We start from the raw sequence: 18267 nt of genomic DNA on the forward strand, positions 1-18267 counted from the left end.
TTTCATTTACCTTAGGAATGTAGAGATTCCTTTTAAACTGCCCCTTCCGGTATGATAATGCATATGCACAATCCTTTTTAGGCAAGGGATAAACAGTTTGGGTTCATTCCCTCTCACATAGATTTTCTTCTCCAGTACATTGGTATTTGGTGTAAACTAAGAATCGCTTTCTTAGTGACTGATGATTTTAATACCTACTTGGACAGGATCACGGGAAAGCTAAGGAAGAAGTTCAAGAAAGTGGAAAGCAGAGAGCAATACTGGTTAGGAACCAGCTTTTAGGAAGCCAAAATCACAGGTTTGTGAAGTTAAGTTAGATATGAGATGCAAACAATATATGTATTTTTAAGGTTTAATATTTTTTATTGCAAAGTCAGATATACAGAGAGGAAGATCTTCTGTCTGATGATTCACTCCTCAAGTGGCCGCAACAGCTGGAGTTGTGCTGATCTGTAGACAGGAGCCTATAGCGTCTTCTGGGTCTCTTATGTGGGTACATGGCACCAAGCCTTTGGGTCATCCTTGACTGATCTCCCAGGCCACAAGCAGAGAGCTGGATAGGAAGCTGGGCTGCCTGGATTAGAACCAGCATCCATGTGGGATCCTGCTGCATATAAGGCAAGGACTTTAGCTGCTAGGCTACTGTGCTGGGCCCAGATATAAACAATATTTTAAAGGAAGATATCTTCTATGACCAATGTGCAAGCTTTTTGCATTTGAAAAGCTTGAAGAAACACAACAATGAAATGAATGAAATTGGTGTGCTTAAAATTGAATTTTATAATGACAAACTAGCCATAATTTAGCTTGAAAATTCCAAAATTATTGGAGGAAATTGGCTTTTACCTATGATATTTCTGCAAGCCTTTTCAATTGAAGCTCTCTGCTTTTTCATCTTCAACTCTGTTGTTCTTTAAATTTTAATTTTTATTATGCACATTTCTTTTTGTGAACGATGAAAACCTACAAAAACACAAGCACTATGTGATTATGTCTGAAGCGCTCCTGCTTGCTTACTTCTATCTTCCCTGCCTCAGCAACCAGCACCATCTTCCCCTTTATAGCCAACTTACAGTTAGCCACACTCTTCTTTCTCTCCCTAACTGTAGGTAGCCAAATAATTCAACAGATTATTCTTCCTTGGAATGCTGTTTGTCTCAGCTTCCTGATTTTTTTCCATGCTCACTCCACTAAATCTATCAAAAAAATCTATTGGGTCTTTCCATTCTTTTACTTAAGACCTGCTACTGGACCCAGTACAATAGCCTAGCAGCTGAAAGTCCTCACCTTGCACAAACCCGGATCCCATATGGGTGCTGGTTCTAATCCCGGCAGTCCTCTTTGCTATCTGGCTCCCTGCTTGTGGCCTGGGAAAGCAGGCGAAGATTGTCCAAAGCTTTGGGATGCTGCACCCACGTAGGAGACCCAGAAGCACTCCTGGCTCTTGGCCTCAGATCAGTGAAGCTCTGGTTGCAGCCGCTTGGGGAGTGAATCAATGGACAGAAGATCTTCCTCTCTGTTTCTCCTCCTCTCTGTATATCTGACTTTTCAATAAAAATAAAATAAATCTTAAAAAAAAGACCTGCTGTTAAACCCTATTTATTTGTTAGATAAATTTATAGTCCTATAGCATCTCTGCTAGGACTCCTAGAAAGCTGTTTTTTCATGTCTGTCTTGGTTGTGGGTAATTCCATGTGAACAGATGAAGGCAATTCTTGTCTCACATGAAAGAATATTTTTCATGAGGACAACTGTAGCGAGCAGAGCAAGATTTCTTAAACAGAGTGAAGATAGAAGCCTCCTGCTGCAGCCTCCGGAGGGAGTCTTCAAAGATCACAAAGATCCAAGCTAGTGGTGAAAGTGTTGTCATTTTTTTAAGATTCATTTTTTTAAAAAAATTGTGTTAGTAAGGCAGAATTACAGAAAGAAGTCGCAGAGAGAAAGATCTTCTGCCTACTGGTTCACTGCTGAAGTGGCCAGGATGGGGCTAAGTTGATCTGAAGCCAGGAAGCAACAGCCTCCTCAAGATCCCAAGGCTTTGGGCCATCGTCTGCTGCTTTTCCAGGCCACAAGCGAGGAACTCAATGGGAATTATAACAGTCCGGCCACGAACCGGCACCCATATGAGATCCTTGCACGTGCAAGCTGAATATTTGGCCATTGAGGATATAGCCATGCCAGACCTAAAATTTAATTTTTTAAACATTTTTTCGTATCCACTTCATATGTAGACATAATATAAGTACATATGTTTTATTTGCAAACAGCAATATTGATATGAGATAGTGTAGTATTCATGACAATAATCGTAAAGTAAGGAAAAAAAGCATACATTGTCACCCAGATGACATGATTCAGTGAAGACAATAGCTATTTGTATACCAAAAATATGCTACCCATATTTTTACTCCCTCTATATATAAATGAGAATTCACATGTAAGGAAAAAATGATATTTGTGCTGATTTCATTTAGCTTGATGATCTCTTGTTCTGTGTGTGTGTGTTTTGACAGATATCAGGATTTCCTTAATTTTTGGACTTAGTAATATTTCATATATATATATATATGCTGCATTTTGTTCACTCAGTCATTGCAAGGTAGACATCTAGTCTGATTCCATATCTTTGCTATTCTGAATTGACCTGCTACCAACTTTGGAACGCAAGTACCCATTTCTTTTTAAAGAGAATTAATTTCATGTTTTCCCAAGATACAAATCTTCCTCCTTCCCTGTCCTTCTTCCTCAATCTCCCCTTCCATTATTTTTAGTTTGCCCACTAATTTTCAATGTTTTCCAAATCTGGGAATGAGTTGTTGTGCATTCATTCGTGACAATTTGCTGGAATTCCGCAAGAAAAGAAAATCATTTCCTGGGGTTTTCTTTGTAGTGGGTGGGTGGAGATGCTTTATTTTGAATTTTTCTCAATGAATTTTTCTTAATATTGATCTGTTCAGATTTTCTGCATATTCATGTCTCATTTTTGTAAACCATATGTATTCATAAATCTATCCATTATTTCCAGCTTTGCTGTGTTGTGCCATTGAGCTGTTCACAGTTCCTAATGGCTTATTTATTTTATGGAGGTTCTTATGGTATTTCCTCTATCAGCTCTAGTTTTATTGATTTGACACTTCTCTCTTGGTTACTTTGGATATTGTTTTTAAACCTTTTTAACTTAAAATAATTCAGGTCTTCATTGCATTAATCCTTTGTACTGTTTTTAAACTATATTTCACTTATTTATATTTTTTATCTTTCCTCCTTAGATCCGTTTTGTTCTTTTTAATATTTTTAAATATTTTTAAAGATTTTTATTGGAAAAGCATATTAGGAGAGAGAAGCAGATCAGAGATAATGATCTTCCTCTGCTGTGTTCACCCCCCAATTTGGCTGCAAAATCCAGAGCTGGACCAACATGTAGATGGGCACTAGAAATTTCTTCTAAAGCTGCCATGTAGGTGCAGGGACCCAAACACTTGGGCCATTTTCACTGCTTTCCCAGGCCATAGTCAGCAAATTGAATCAGAAATCAGGTATCCAGATTATGAATAGGCATCCGTATGATTTATCAGTGCTACAGCCAGAGGCTTAGCCTGCTATGCCATGATGCTGGCCCCTATTCTTGTTGTTTCTGGGCCCCTGAAATTCAGTGTTTGATTACTTATTTGGCATTTTTCCATTTTAATGAGTCACAATGTTATAAACTTTATTCTTAATGATATATAATGCAATAGTTTAAGTTTTCATGTTCACCAGTTTCAAGGAAATTTGGTCTCTTCTAAAACCCCATCATATATTAAGGAACATGTTACACAATCTCCATATATTCATACAAATTCCATAGTTTATCTTGCTTTTTATAGTGACCTTATTTATCTCTTACAACAGTTTTTATCTTAAAGCCTATTTTGTCTAATATAATAGTAGCTACTACAGGTTCTTTTGATTTCTACTTACATACAATGTAACTTTCCATCCTTCCACTTTCAGTCTATCTATCATTAGTGGGGAAGTATGTTTCCTATAGGCAGCTTATACTTGGGTTCTGGATTTTACTTTTTAATTTTTCAGCCAGTCTACATCTTTGAATTGAGGCATTTGATCCATTTACAGCTCTGAAAGAATTGTTTTTAAACTAGTATCACGTCACAGAGACAAAAGTGAATCAGAGAAAAACCTGGCCATGAGTGGATGGTTGTCAAAGATATTTTCTATAAACATCCATAATCCACTTTCTTTTGCTTAGTATACCTATAAAATTATTTCAAACCTTTGTGGGTCTGAGATACTAATAGTCTATATTTGTATAAAGCCTAGGTAAAAAAAAAATAAATGTCATTAGTATTAGCATAATGGCTAGCATTCACCTTCATAGTTTTAGGAATAGATCCCACAAACCTGGTTACCCAAAGTATGTGTAGAATAAAAATATTTGTGAGGTACTTCAAAAGAATTAATGTGAAATCTTCAATGCTGATGCCATAGTTTTATTGTTACAACCCATAGATTGTAATAGAATTAAAGCCCTTATCTCAAGTATCTTGAGCCAAACAAATAAATATAATGATTTCTTTTTAAAATCAATCCATACACATGGGAAATTGGGTCACGTTAAAAGAGGCTTCATCATCTCAGTTGTGTCCTGGGGTTTTAAATCATCTGGCAATCATTCCTGGAGTTTAATGGACTTGAAATATCGCCACCAACAGAAGCTGCTGTAATCCATATTTTAATTTTATATGTCCTATTGTATCAGAAAAGTATCAATAAGGGAGTACTTTAAAACTGAGCTTGTATCTACAGAATACAAGTTCATACAGAATATAGGTATAGTGCTTTTTCAGGAACATCCTCTACAATTTCTAAGCCCTCTAGCTCCCTGTAAATTGTAACCTCCTGGAAAGCACACCTTAGCTTTTGAATTTGCCAAAATGTGAAAATTCAGTACATGTGTGCTATGTTTTGACTGAGAGTTTTTATAGGTACAGTTTCTTTTGTTAGCTTCTCTATACATGACATAGTAAGTACATCCAATAGTACTTGTTTCTTACAATCTGTAGTGTAATTCGGGCTAAAATAGCCTTTGGGCTTTACTTTGAAAGACCTATCTGTGATACTTACAGGCTCATGAAGACATGCATATGTAAAAGCATGGGCTGAATAGTCAGGAATTGTAAACTGAACTGTATCCACAAGGAGTGAATTAATAGCATTAAGATACAAAATTATTCCATCTGAACTTATTTTCTATTTCAACAGTTACATAGAATATTGATAATTGAATTCATTATTATACTCATTAAACATATTTTATGATATTCAATATAATTTAGTGTCAAATATTTTTATGCCATTGAAATACATCTTTATTTAGGAAGTTTGATTATCTAGACTACTGAAGTAAATATTTTGGATATCCATATAGTCAATTTCATGTAGACACAGTCAAGATTTTAAAAAGTGCATTTTATTTTTATTCATTTATTCAGAAAATATTTACTTTGCTCTTCTAATAAATATCAATTTGTTTTGGTAGTACAAGGGCTATTTAACAAGTACATTAAATTTGCTCACAATTTTAAGATAGAAAATTTTGAGATATCCCTGTACATCATGTCATTAAACTGGCCTGAATTATTCATAGCAAAATAGAATGTGATGGCAGAAAGTAACATTAGAAATTATTTACCCTGAAGGTCTTTTGTATTCTAGGTTTCCAGATGAGGCAATTGAGGTACAAAAAGAGGTAACTTAGGTAACTTAGTTATAATATTATAGTTGGAGTTGTTGCATCGATTTACTGTTGTTGATATAGTTGTTGTTGTTGATTTACTGTTTTCAGGAAGGCCCTTGTGTTTTTTATTGTACTGGGTTGCCTAAGCATATAGATGTAGAGATGTATAGATACATACATATGTGTGTGTGTGTAATTTTCACTACCTCTCACTCTGTCTTTAGCTATGTATCTATGTATCTATCTATGTATTTATCTATGTATCTGTGTATCTATCTATCTTTAATTTTCACTGCCTACATTGCCTTTTTAATTTTGACATGCACATCACAACCCATGAAGAGCAAATGAAACATAAATATGCTAGTTTGACATTTAATGTTTGGATTCTTTTAAGATGCCACACAGATAAGTGGAAAGTTGTACTGGAAAACAATTACCTATGAATATTTCATTTGCATGCTTCAGGTCTTCAGAGCATTTGCAATCAATTTAAGAATAGTTGCATAAAGATAATCTGTAGGAAAATTCTGGAAGTTTTCTAAAGCTTAGAGACATCTCCTTCCCCAGAGAGAATTGAAGGTAATAGAGAGATATTTGCTTACCCTGAGTAAATATAAGATCATTCTCTTTCATCAGCAGCAATATATCAGGCCAGAGTTTCGGCTTCTTTCCTGTGATGCGATCCTTTGAATATACAAGCACTACATGCCCTTCGTAGTGCCTCACCCCATGAAGATGGGGGCTCCAGAAATCCTCTCTGTATTATTTTCATGAGTAATGAATGAGTTTTATCTCTGATTCAGAAGTTATTTGTCATATACAGCCTAATTGTTAGTTTTTAGATAAGGTAAAATTGCAGATCCTTTGAAGCTTTTAACTTAAAAGGCAGATATAGTTTGATCATTGCCATAGTATTTGAATGAGCTTATACCAGTAATGAAATGACTGTGAATACCCATGAAAATGAAAGTATTTATGAGTTATAAAATTGCATACTTGCCCATATCCAATTATATAGCATGGACACCAAAGTGGTCCTTAAGGATAAATGAAACCAAGTGGTGCCTTTTGAATTTATGTCATTGACATTTTAAGTCAAGATTGGAATCATTTTATGCAGCTGGCAATTTGTGACAATGTAATTTTTCCAACTTTTATTGGAGCCATATGGTTACAATGAAAGACAATTAGATTAAGGTTGATATAGAAGCAAGTTAAGATTTATCATAGTTCTAGAGCCATTATTTTTGTTTGAGTTAATATTATCCACACAGTCAACCAGGATGTAACCCTAATTATTTTTAAACCCAGCCTGTTACAAGTGGCATTATAACCATTTAACAAATGAAAAAATCAGGACTTGGAGTGGCTAGTAATGACTATAGTTAGTAAATGGAAAGATTGGATTTAAGCCCAGGTCTTCTGGGTCTCTGTCTTCTTGGATTAGATCCATTTTTAATCTGACCATTTCTCTTTATCATAAATATATGACAAAAGCTAAAAGAGACATTCAGATTTAATGGAGGTAGCTCATTATATGCACTGTGAATCCTTACTTTTGAATACTGATTTTTCTGTAAACATAATATTTTTGGTGTGGGAGTCATTTGAGGAATCAACATTTTAAAAGGTTTATGACACTATTAGAAAATTACACAAATGCATATAGAATCCAAATCTTGACTCCTAGACCAGGTGCATTTTTGACTACACTGGGGTGTGCTTGAGGGTTATATTTACATTGTTTCAAATATGCTATGTGGTACTTCATATGCCTTCAAGGAACATGTGCATGCACTACTACTAATGCCGAAAAGAGAAGAAAAATTCCAACCCAAGAGAATTCTTCTAGTAGGGTAAGATACATTCAATTTGGGTGAAGAATAATCTATGCATGGTTTGGCTAAATTGCATTGTAAACCCATAGTTGGCAAATTTTTCAAATTCATTCATCATTGTTTCTTATACCATTTTGTAGATCATTTAATTTGCAGATAATATATTTTCATAGATATTTCCCAATAACTCTTTAAAGAAAATTACTTTTAATTTAGGACAAATGCGCTTTGATCTCATGTGCTCTACTTCTATTTGAGAGGAAAACATTCCTGAAACAGTATGTGTTTAAAACCATAACTTATTTTAAAATTTTCATACATATAATATATTCAGACATAGGATGTCTGAATATTGGATATTTGTATATAATATATATTCTATACATAGTATGTATAGAATATGTATTATATACATACATCATATATATGTATATGATGTATTTTTATTTTGGTGCAATGAGATGTCCTAGGAACAAGAGCAATTTATCTAGGACTGGAAATGAGCACCACTCCTTGCCCTCAAAAAATTACAGATAGCAAGGGGAAAAGGCTTATAAATAATCCAAATACCTTCCCCCCAAAAAAGTGAATAGTCTTGAATGACAGGTCAGGATTAATTAGAATCATTGCAAAAATTGCAAGCAGCAAAGTGACATAATCAGTTTACTTTTGAAAAATGTCTCTGGTGTAGGATTATGAACTGGGGGAGAGGTTATTCAGAGAATTGCATTAGCATGACACTGCCAAAATTTAGGTAAGAGGTCGCTGACACTTGTGCATGTCCCAAACAAGAAAAATGATTTTGGGCTGCTTTGAGAGCTGGTCACACTGCAGCTGAAGTTTTGGTTCCGGTTTTGACCCAGCACTTTAAAGAGGCATTGATGCAGGAAGTGTGCAGGTAGCATGGAGAGCAAACCCACATTCCTTCAGGGGCCTGCTCAGCACCAGAGCTCAGAGATGTGCACCAGATCTGAGGAACTACGCCTACATTCTATGGAGGTGATTGGTGGGTGGTTGCCTCAGGAACCCTGATCCAATCATCTCTTTAGAAAAAATGTGGCAAACTCGTTCGTAAGTGTGATTTCTAAATGTTAGGTCGCATTTCCTTATTTAGTACAATGCAGATAAAACAATATTTTTCTTTGGGCTATATTTTTGAGAAATCTTTTTGAGAAGGTATGAAAGGAGTACTCTTAGGACTATGGAAAAGAAGCATCATTTGGAGCAAGGTGAATGGGGTAATAGAATTTGAGACCTACCTTCAGTCAAGGTCTGCCATGGGTGAGGGAATGACTTGCTCCATACAATTTTTAGGACATAAAAAAGATGAGCAGGATGTTTTAGGAAGACAGATTTTGCCTAAAACTAAATGTACTGAATGTCCAGACTTTTGCAAAAATTGAAACTGGATGCCATGCAAAGTAGTAGGCTCACTATTATTAGCAATACTCAAGCGGAGAAAAATGGGCTCATTTAGTGAGGATGTTATCCAAAGGGATGTTAGCAAACAATTCACATTCATTGACTCATTCTCAGAAATTCTAATTTAGTGAATCTATAAAAACTAGCAAAGCTCGAAGCATTTGTGGACAGTGTGATTTTAAAAACTGATCTCAAATTTTTCATTGATATTTAAATGTTTTAGTTTCCAACTATAACTTGCCTTTATACATTTTAAATTATTCTAGATTTTTCATCTTGTTTTAATTTTAATCCTTTGCTTCATTCTGGGACTCTCCAAACAGGGAGACTTTTATAATAAAAACCAAGAGAAAATAACCCTTTCTCATTGTTTAGAACTCCAATATCCATTTTAGAAATTTAGGGTACAGACTTTTAGTAAACTAAACTGTATGGAAAATCCTATTATCCAAACTATGCTTTTGGCTAGATCTTAACATTCACATAAAAAATGTTGACCCACCAATCCTATGTGTAAAACAATGATAATCGGACAACAAGGAATTTTTCATTTTCTGATTAGCTACTTGCGAGGCTCCTCATTGATAGTCAGTGGATTGTCTCTATCCTCAAAATTTGAGGTATTGATAGGTAAGATGGTGATTATGTAAAGGTAATAATCAATGTCTGAGCTTTCAGTCATCTGTCCCTGTCATTGAAAATTACTCTGAGCTTGACAGAAGCTTTTGCTCCTTTACAGGGAAGTCTTCAGTAATATTTGTAGTGACTCTGTCTCTTCTTTTGCTCTTGGTCATTGTGTTTTGGTTAGTAGATTCTCCTCCTTAGGGTAGATTCTAAGCTGTGTCACCCACATGTCTACACTTCAATTTTAGTTATTGCAGTTAGTACCCATTTCTTTGTAGTCGCTTCTGCCACGCTCTTCAGCCAATTCCAGGTCTGGGCTCTTGTGTTAGACTTTCACCATGGTCTCCATAGCCCTAGTTCCTGACTCACCACTCTCCATCTCCTGTGTTCCCATGCTGTGGCTGCACCATTGTCCATACAACCATTCTCTCACTTCCCGTTTGAGCAGTTCCCAGGATTAGGGAGACGTCAGGTGCCCTAAATATTTAGGTCATTTGTGGTTCTGGTCTTGCCAGAACTTGCTGGCTGTTTGCTCCCAGCTCAATGCATACACAGCTCACTGTTATCCCTTCAGTCTTTGCCACACTGTACAAAATCATGCCTGATGTGCCACTCATGAGGTTCTGGATCTGTTGTCCCTTAGGCCTGGGAGCTACCTGGCCCTGTTTTGGGTGGATGCTGTAGGATGCCATGTCGGTGCAATGCACTAGCCAGAAATGAGTTTGTTCCCAGTTTAGTGCATTCACAGTCCTGTACCATAGCCTTTGTCTCCCTATACTAAATGGCGCCTGATGTGGTTCCGGTGTGTGTGGGGGGTCTGAACTGTGAAATCCACCCTGTTCCCTCACCATCCATTTGGGATCTACTGCTGCTTTGTCTGCTCCTGGCTGAATCAAACAAATCAGCAGGACTGGAAGTTCTTTGCCTGGTTTCACCTGTTGAGCTCCTAGTTAACTTTCAATCCCACCTGGCTACTAGTAGAGCTCCAGTAACCAACGGAGTTCAAATCATCCACTCACTGGCTGCCATTGGGCTATCTGATCACTGCAACACCACACCATTGTCTCTGCTGTTTTCCTGTGTTTGCCAGTCTCTAGGTGCCCCTTTGAAGTGAGCCTGTCCTCTCCTATGTGGAGATCGGGGTGCTGAAGCCGCTCTGGGATTGAGATGGGCCGTCGCAAAATGGCGGCTGGCCCGGGGCCAGGAGGCAGAGTTGGTCTCGCCAGCAGGTAAACAGGAGGTCACAGGGATAGGCTAATGCTCTCGCTGTGATTACTGGCCTATCATGTAGCGCCAAGTGGACCCATGGGGAGAAGTGGTTGGTGGAAAATGATATAAAAGTAGCCAGTAAAAGCTAGGCGGGGACTAGGAAGGACGGACGGACAGAATGGACGATGACGATGACGACGGGGAGAAAGACAGGGGGTGGGGGGCGACAAGGAGAAAGACTGGGGAAAGAACAATGGACCGAACAGGAAGAACGGGACAGCAGAGAAGGGAAGGAGGGTTAAGATCTTCGGGTGGCAAAGCTAAGGCGTACAAGAATGGACAAAAGCGGACAGAGGGATACACAAGCATTATAGAAGCAGTAAGAGCAGTACAGAGTGATGGGGACAAGAACGGAGAAATGCAGCAGAAAGTACGGGAAGAAATATGGGAAGAAGGGTGGCAGAAAGGGGGCTGGAGAAGTGGGGAGGAAAGCTTAGACCAATGGGAACAGGAGCAGCGGAGGTAACACTCCTATATCCATATCCTGGAGTGTGCCCTCTCTGCTTCACCCTGGCTAATGATTCTTCATCTGTTTAAATGTGTCCTTACCCCATTCTGCCATCTTGATTCTCTCCAGATTCATAGTCTTAAAGAGATCTTTATACATCTGTCATAGCATTTATCGGGAACTATAACTTCTTTTGAAATATATGTACTTTCTGTCAGACTGTTGTCCCTATGAGGTGTCTATAATATGTCATATCTCTTCAGTTTTTGTTCATAGTGCTTTCCCATAATTACTATTATTCAGTGGAGTCTGTTCATTTGTGGTCTTGTTCTAGTAATTTTAAGTTCTTCACAGGCATGGATTAGACAATGTGTATAGTGCTGCACTTTGAATGCATAGGATACCACTTAATATGCAATGGCTTGTGAACCTTGTAAATATTTAAAGGGAGGCATTAACAGACAGTATAGAAAGTCTTCTGCCTGTGTTTGATTGAAATAATTGTTTGCCAATAATAATATTTTCATTTCCTTTATTATTAGCATTTAGGGGAGCTGTGCATTTAGATGTTAACAAAGATAATGGTGAGGTATGTGCAAGTAAATCCAGAACTTATAAATATGAAGGTAAATTTACAGCTAGATATAAAACTCACAGCATAAACAACATGCATGAAATGATAATCTGGTGTTCAGGTATCAGGTAAGACTACTGCCTGTGATGTGAGCATTCCATATGTAAACTGATTTGTGTCCTGGATGCTCCACTTCCAAAACCATTCACTTCTGCAGGACTGGGAAAGATAGCAGACATTGGTCCAAGTGACAGGGCCCCAAGAACCTGGCTCCCTTCCAACCATCAGGGAGACCTTCATAAACTCCTGGCTCCTGGTTTTGGCCTGGCCCAGCACTGAAAGAGTGAACAGAACATCTGCATATGTGTCTGTATAATTCTGACTTTCTAGGTAAATAAATCAATCTTTAAAAATAAACACAGAGAAAAGAGAGGTTACCCACCTCCCTGACCAATTAGACTAGCAACAGAATTCTGAGAATAACTGCTTGAATCCATGTAAACAGCAGAATAATGTCTTTTAACTGAAAACATAAAATATCTATAAACTTAAAGTTGTTGATCCAGTAAGGTTAACTTTGAATAATCTTCAATAAAGGTATCTTTCACGCAGTGGAGAAGACACCTCTTAGGATGCCTGCATCAGCTTTCAGAGTGCTTGGGTTTGAGATGCAGCTCCATTTCTGATTACAACATGCTGTTAGTGCAATCCTGGTTGCCAACTAGCCCAGCACTCCCATTAGTGACCATTTGCAGAATGAACCAATAGATTAAAAATGACTCTTTTTGTCTCTGTGCCTTTCAATTATAAATTATAAATACATATGGATCGGGCATGATAGCCTAGTAGTTAAATCCTCTCCTTGCATCTGTGGGGATCTTATACGGGTGCCGGTTTGTGTCCCAGCTGCTCCACCTCCCTTCCAGCTCCCTACTTAGACAGTAGAGAATAGCCCAAAGTCTGGGGAACTTGCACCCAAGTGGGAAACCCGAAGGAGGCTCCTTGGTTTCGAGTCAGGTCAGCCCCAGCCATTGTGGCCACTTGGGGAGTGAACCAGTAGATAGAAGATCTTTTTCTCTGTATCTCCTTCTTTCTGTATATCTGCCTTTCCAGGAAAAAAAATTAAAAATATATAAATCCAAGCAAATTTTGCAAGATGAGGACACAATGGTTTATTTTCAGATAAAGAAAAGCTTATAAATTTACTAAAGACATTTATGAACTCACATCTTAGAAGAAAAGTGACCTAAGAAAGTTAGACACATGAAATGTAGGGAAGAAGTAATATGATAAAATCTTTCCTTTAAAAGGGGAGTTTAAAATTACATTAGTTAGGGGCTGGTGCAATGACTCTACCTTTCAAAGTAAAAAAAAAAAAAAATCTTAAAAACAATAATGTTTAGCAGGAATCTTCAAAATTACACAATATGGGACATATATATGTCACAGTGTTTAGGATGCTGCTAGCAAGACCTGTACCCCGTCAGAGTACCTGAATCCAAATCTTAGTTTTGCTTTCAATTCCAGCTTCCTACTATTGTGCATCCAGAGAGCAAGTGGATGATGGGTCGAGTCAACCACATAGGACAGCTGGGTTTGGGCTCCCTGTTTCATGCTAGTTCATCACTGGCTGTTACATGCATTTGAAGAATGAACCAGCATACAGATTTCTCTCTGTTTCTCTCTGTCTTTCCAATGAGAAAGTATTTTTTAAATGAAAAAAATAAAAAGCCTAGATATGACCCCAGAACTATAGTGTAGACAGAATAGAACATATTTCCACAGTGAGTGTTTCATACCATACTGGAAATGAATTTGCTGCTATGCTATGTAACAACATTGAGAATCACAAAACCATACCGAGAGGGAACAGCGCAAGTGGCTGTTGATGACACTTATAATGCTACCAATTTGAGAAAACTCTAATTTAAATTTAAGAATATATTTTTGCTGTTTGTGTTCATGGTGATGGTAATTGACACTATTTCAAAGAATAGTTGATTCAGATCCATGTAAGTAACCTAAGGGCTACCATTCACTTATGCATTTCTGAGGAAAGAAAGTGAATATATTATACCTGCGTATATTTTTACAACTCATTATTTGGTATTTTATGGCTCAGTTAAGCTCTATATGCATGTTTCTTTTTTATAGCTTGAGGTAAGGCAAAACAACATAATTACCATATAGGCATTAAAGTAAAAGTAAGTGGAATCCTTTTTCATATCAGTAATCATTTAAGAAATTTGGCAAAATATATCACAAAATGGTAGAATTTTGTGATCTGCGAGTAAAATGAATTCAGGATTATATTTTTATAACTCATTTTTATGAATTTGTTTTTGTGATCTAACCTTGTGAAATCATTGTATGGGTTTGTCTTGTGAATATGCACAATAATAATCAGCATGATTTTAATGTAACAGCAATATTTGAACCAATATTTACTTAACTACTGAAACATTAAGTAAAAAAATACCTTTGACTTTTTCAAGTTCTAGTATTCCAAGTTGCTACTTTTCATTAGAAAAGTAAAGAATGATGGCTGTATGACAGCTTAATTATTAAATTATGGTGGTTAGTTTATGTCCTGTCAGCTTTAACAATGTCCAGCAACATAATTGATTTTGAAAAATGAAGTGACTTATGACTCAGAGAAGTAAATTCAAATTGATAGTTTACATTTATAATTCAAAATTTGATCATAGTTTTTAATTATAGATTCAGGTGTATCTGAGCCAAGAAGGCTTGAAACTGGTGAATTTAAATCATGTGCTTACTAAGCTAAGGATAGAAAAGTATAGAATGTTATTCAGGATATAAGGTGATTTCACATACTCACTCTGAACAAAGCTCTACGTTTTGCATATCTTTGTCTTGTTCATTGCACCACTCATACACAGATATTTATTTCCTTATTTTTGATGTCTTTCAATCATTTTGTGTTGACCTTTCTTGCCTCTAAACTTTCCATACTCAACATAACCTTTATGTTATTGACAGAAGAATCTTTCTGAAGAAAAAGAAAATATTTTCTACTTATCCTATCTTTGCATCTGAGAAAAGAATTATTGTTTCTGATATCTCTTACTTATTCCTTTTGAAAAGCAGCGATCTTCTACAATACATTCCTTTTTTTTTTTTTTAAGCTCTTGGTGTCATCTGGACTTCATGGTCTTCCAAAATCAGCCTTCGAATTTTTGGCTTTTAACTCATGCATTATTTTAAAAGGCCCCCCCGTCTATAGGTGAATGTTTCTGCAGAAACAAACAAGCAAGCAAACAAAAAAGCTCTGCAGTTTCTCCTGAGTGTGGTATCATTATGCTACCAGTATCAAGGACTTTCCCAGTTTGAAGTTTTGCTTGTATTCTGGTGCCCTATCCCCAGAGAGGTTATACTCATGTACCATGAGTAGAGAGCTTGGTAGAAAGCTTGTTTGGTTCATGATTTTTCCCTATAGGATTGCAAATTATTTAACATGGGACACCTTAATTTTATAGTCACTCTATCTATTTTTTCCATATTTATTTTTCTAGATCCATTTTCTCTTCCTTCCATGAATTTTTTATTCTTTTCTGAGTTTGATAACAGCTGTTTTCCTCATATGATTTCTAACTATTGTAGAATGCATAATTTCATTGTTGTATGCATACTCAGTGTCCGTTTGGTTAGAAACGTGTGCAGGGGGCAGAATAGGTTAAGTTTGTCAAGTGTTAAGGTAAAAGTAATAAAAAATAAAAATGTTTCATAAAATACCTTGGTAGATGGTCTGTAGTGGTGGTTCTTCATTGAAAGTGTGGCAGTCTCCTGAAATTATATTCACAGTTGTTTCTGTTGTGATAGGTATATAGACACTGTGAGAAGATATAACATACTTTTCAAAATCTTCATGTGTTCCATGTGATTAAAATGTCACTACTGAATGCATTTCTATGTCTAGTGATAAAAGAACTTATCATGAAATCAATACAGCCATTTATGCATTTTTTCATAGATTTGGTACTTCTAACTTCTCTTTTAGCTATATAAATGCTGTATTATATTAGACATATCAAGGAGAGAGGTGAAAACTCAGAGTAAGGGGTTGTCTGTTTTTTAAAGGGAACACCTGGGTGATGTTAAAATGTATAGGCTATCCAAAGAAATCTACGCAATCAATATAATTCCTATTAAAATTTCAGTATGCTTTTTATACAGATAGGGAAAACAATGCCAAAATTCATACAGTATCACAAAATAGCTATAGCCAAAGTGATTGTGAGAAAGGGGAAAAACTTAGGGACACCACATGTCTTAATTTCAAAATAAATAGTAATGTCTCAATAATTAAAACAATATTGTTATAAAAATAACACATGTAGGACAATGGTGCCCGATAGAAATAAGCTTATACGTATGTAGCAAGATGATTTTCAATAAAGTACAAAGAATACAGGGGAAGGATAAAAGTATTTTAAAGTCTTATTTATTTGAAAGGCAGTGACAGAAATAAAAAATAGAGAAAAAGAGGTTTTTCATCTACTGGTTCACTCCATAAGTGGCTGCAACAGCCAAGACTCTGGCAGGCCAAACCTAGGTGTCAAAAACTTCTTCTGGTTCTGTAATATAGTAAGGGACCTAAACCCTTAGACAATCTATTCTGGGTGTCCAAGATCCATTAGCTGAAAACAAATACCCTGATTAGAAATGTTCAAGGATCTTAAGTAGACAATTTTCCAAACACACACACACATCGCCAACAGGTATATGAAATTATGCTTAACAGTAATTATCAGAAAAATGTAAGTTAAAAATAAAATGACATACTACCGCACACATCTTTGGAGGTATAATTACAAAGAAAAAATAGAAAACCAAAAAAGTGTTAGGGAGTTGAGAAAGTAGAAAACTTGAAAATTTCTAGTAGAAACACAAATTTATATAACCATTCTAGAACATTCTAGAACACAGTGTATAGGTTCCTCAAAAAGTTAAAAGTCAAATGTATAATTCAGCATTTTTAATTTCTGGATATAACATCAATATTTCAAGATGATCTTTATTTTGGTGTTCATTGTTATTTTCATAGTAGCAAAGAGGTAGAAGCCATGCAATGGTTGCTAACAGAGGAATAAACTGACAGATAAATGCAATGCAATATTGTTCAGCCGTAACAAAGAACAAAGTCCCGTCATATGTGACAACATGGGTGAATGTGAAAGACGTCATGTGAAATAAAATAATTCAGTAACTGAAGAATAGATAAGTGCTTTATGTGCGATATCCAAATTATCAAGTTAGGGTTGAATGAGGTGAAACAAATTAAACCTCTCCTTGGAATGCCTGCATCCTGTATCAGAGTGCTTGTTCCTTGCTCCATTCCTTGCTGGGCGCCATGCAGTAGGTGTGGATGACACGAAGGTGTGAAGAAAACCACTTCCCTGCTGGCAAGGCTGCGGGGAGTTTTCTGCTGCACAGCAAGGCCTGGCTTTAAGATGAAACAAATGACAGAATTATCCTTGTAAACACCCACTTGACCATGCTGTGAAGTCTGTGAGAGTTTGTGACTGCTTCTGTATAAATAAAGGGGGCAGCTTTCTTGCATTGTCCATTATGATCATGAAATTGTGCTGGTCCATCTTTTCTCTTTATCTCCTCCACATACCCTTCTGGTGCTCCGAACTCGAACTTGGCTGCAGCTGGCCGCTGGCAATTCCCGATTCAGCTTCCTGCTAATGCCTGTCCTGGGAGGCAGCTGGTCAGGGCTCAGGTGCTTGAGCCCCTGCTACCCAACTGGGAGACCTCCGTGGAGTTATAGGCTCTTAATTTCAGCTTGGGTCAGCACCAACCTGTTCAGGCATTCGAGCAGTTAATCAGCTGAAAGAAAATCATTAAACCTCCCTCTTTTTGCTTTTCTTTCTCATTAAACATAGCAAACATTCTTATGACTGGCAAAATAATAACTTACTTCAAGTGCCACGAAGTGCTTTACCTGATCTCTTCTTTTTTTTTTTCTAAAGATTTATTTTTATTATTTTTTCATTGGAAAGGCGGATATACAGAGAGGAGAGACAGAGAGGAAGATCTTCCATCCGATGATCCACTCCCCAAGTGAGCGCAACGGGCCGATACTATGCCGATCCGAAGCCAGGAGCCTCTTCCGGATCTCCCACGCGGGTGCAGGGTCCCAAAGCTTTGGGCCGTCCTGGACTGCTTTCCCGGGCCACAGGCAGGGAGCTGGAAGGGAAGCGGGGCTGCCGGGATTAGAACCGGCGCCCATATGGGATCCCGGGCGTGCAAGGCGAGGACCTTTAACCACTTGCGCCACCGCGCTGGGCCCCTGATCTCTTCTTTTAAGTGTTCTTTTTGCTAA

The sequence above is a fragment of the Ochotona curzoniae genome, unplaced genomic scaffold (assembly GCF_017591425.1).
Source record: "Ochotona curzoniae isolate NIBS_2020 unplaced genomic scaffold, NIBS_Ocur_1.0 scaffold_1852, whole genome shotgun sequence".
NCBI lineage: Eukaryota > Metazoa > Chordata > Mammalia > Lagomorpha > Ochotonidae > Ochotona > Ochotona curzoniae.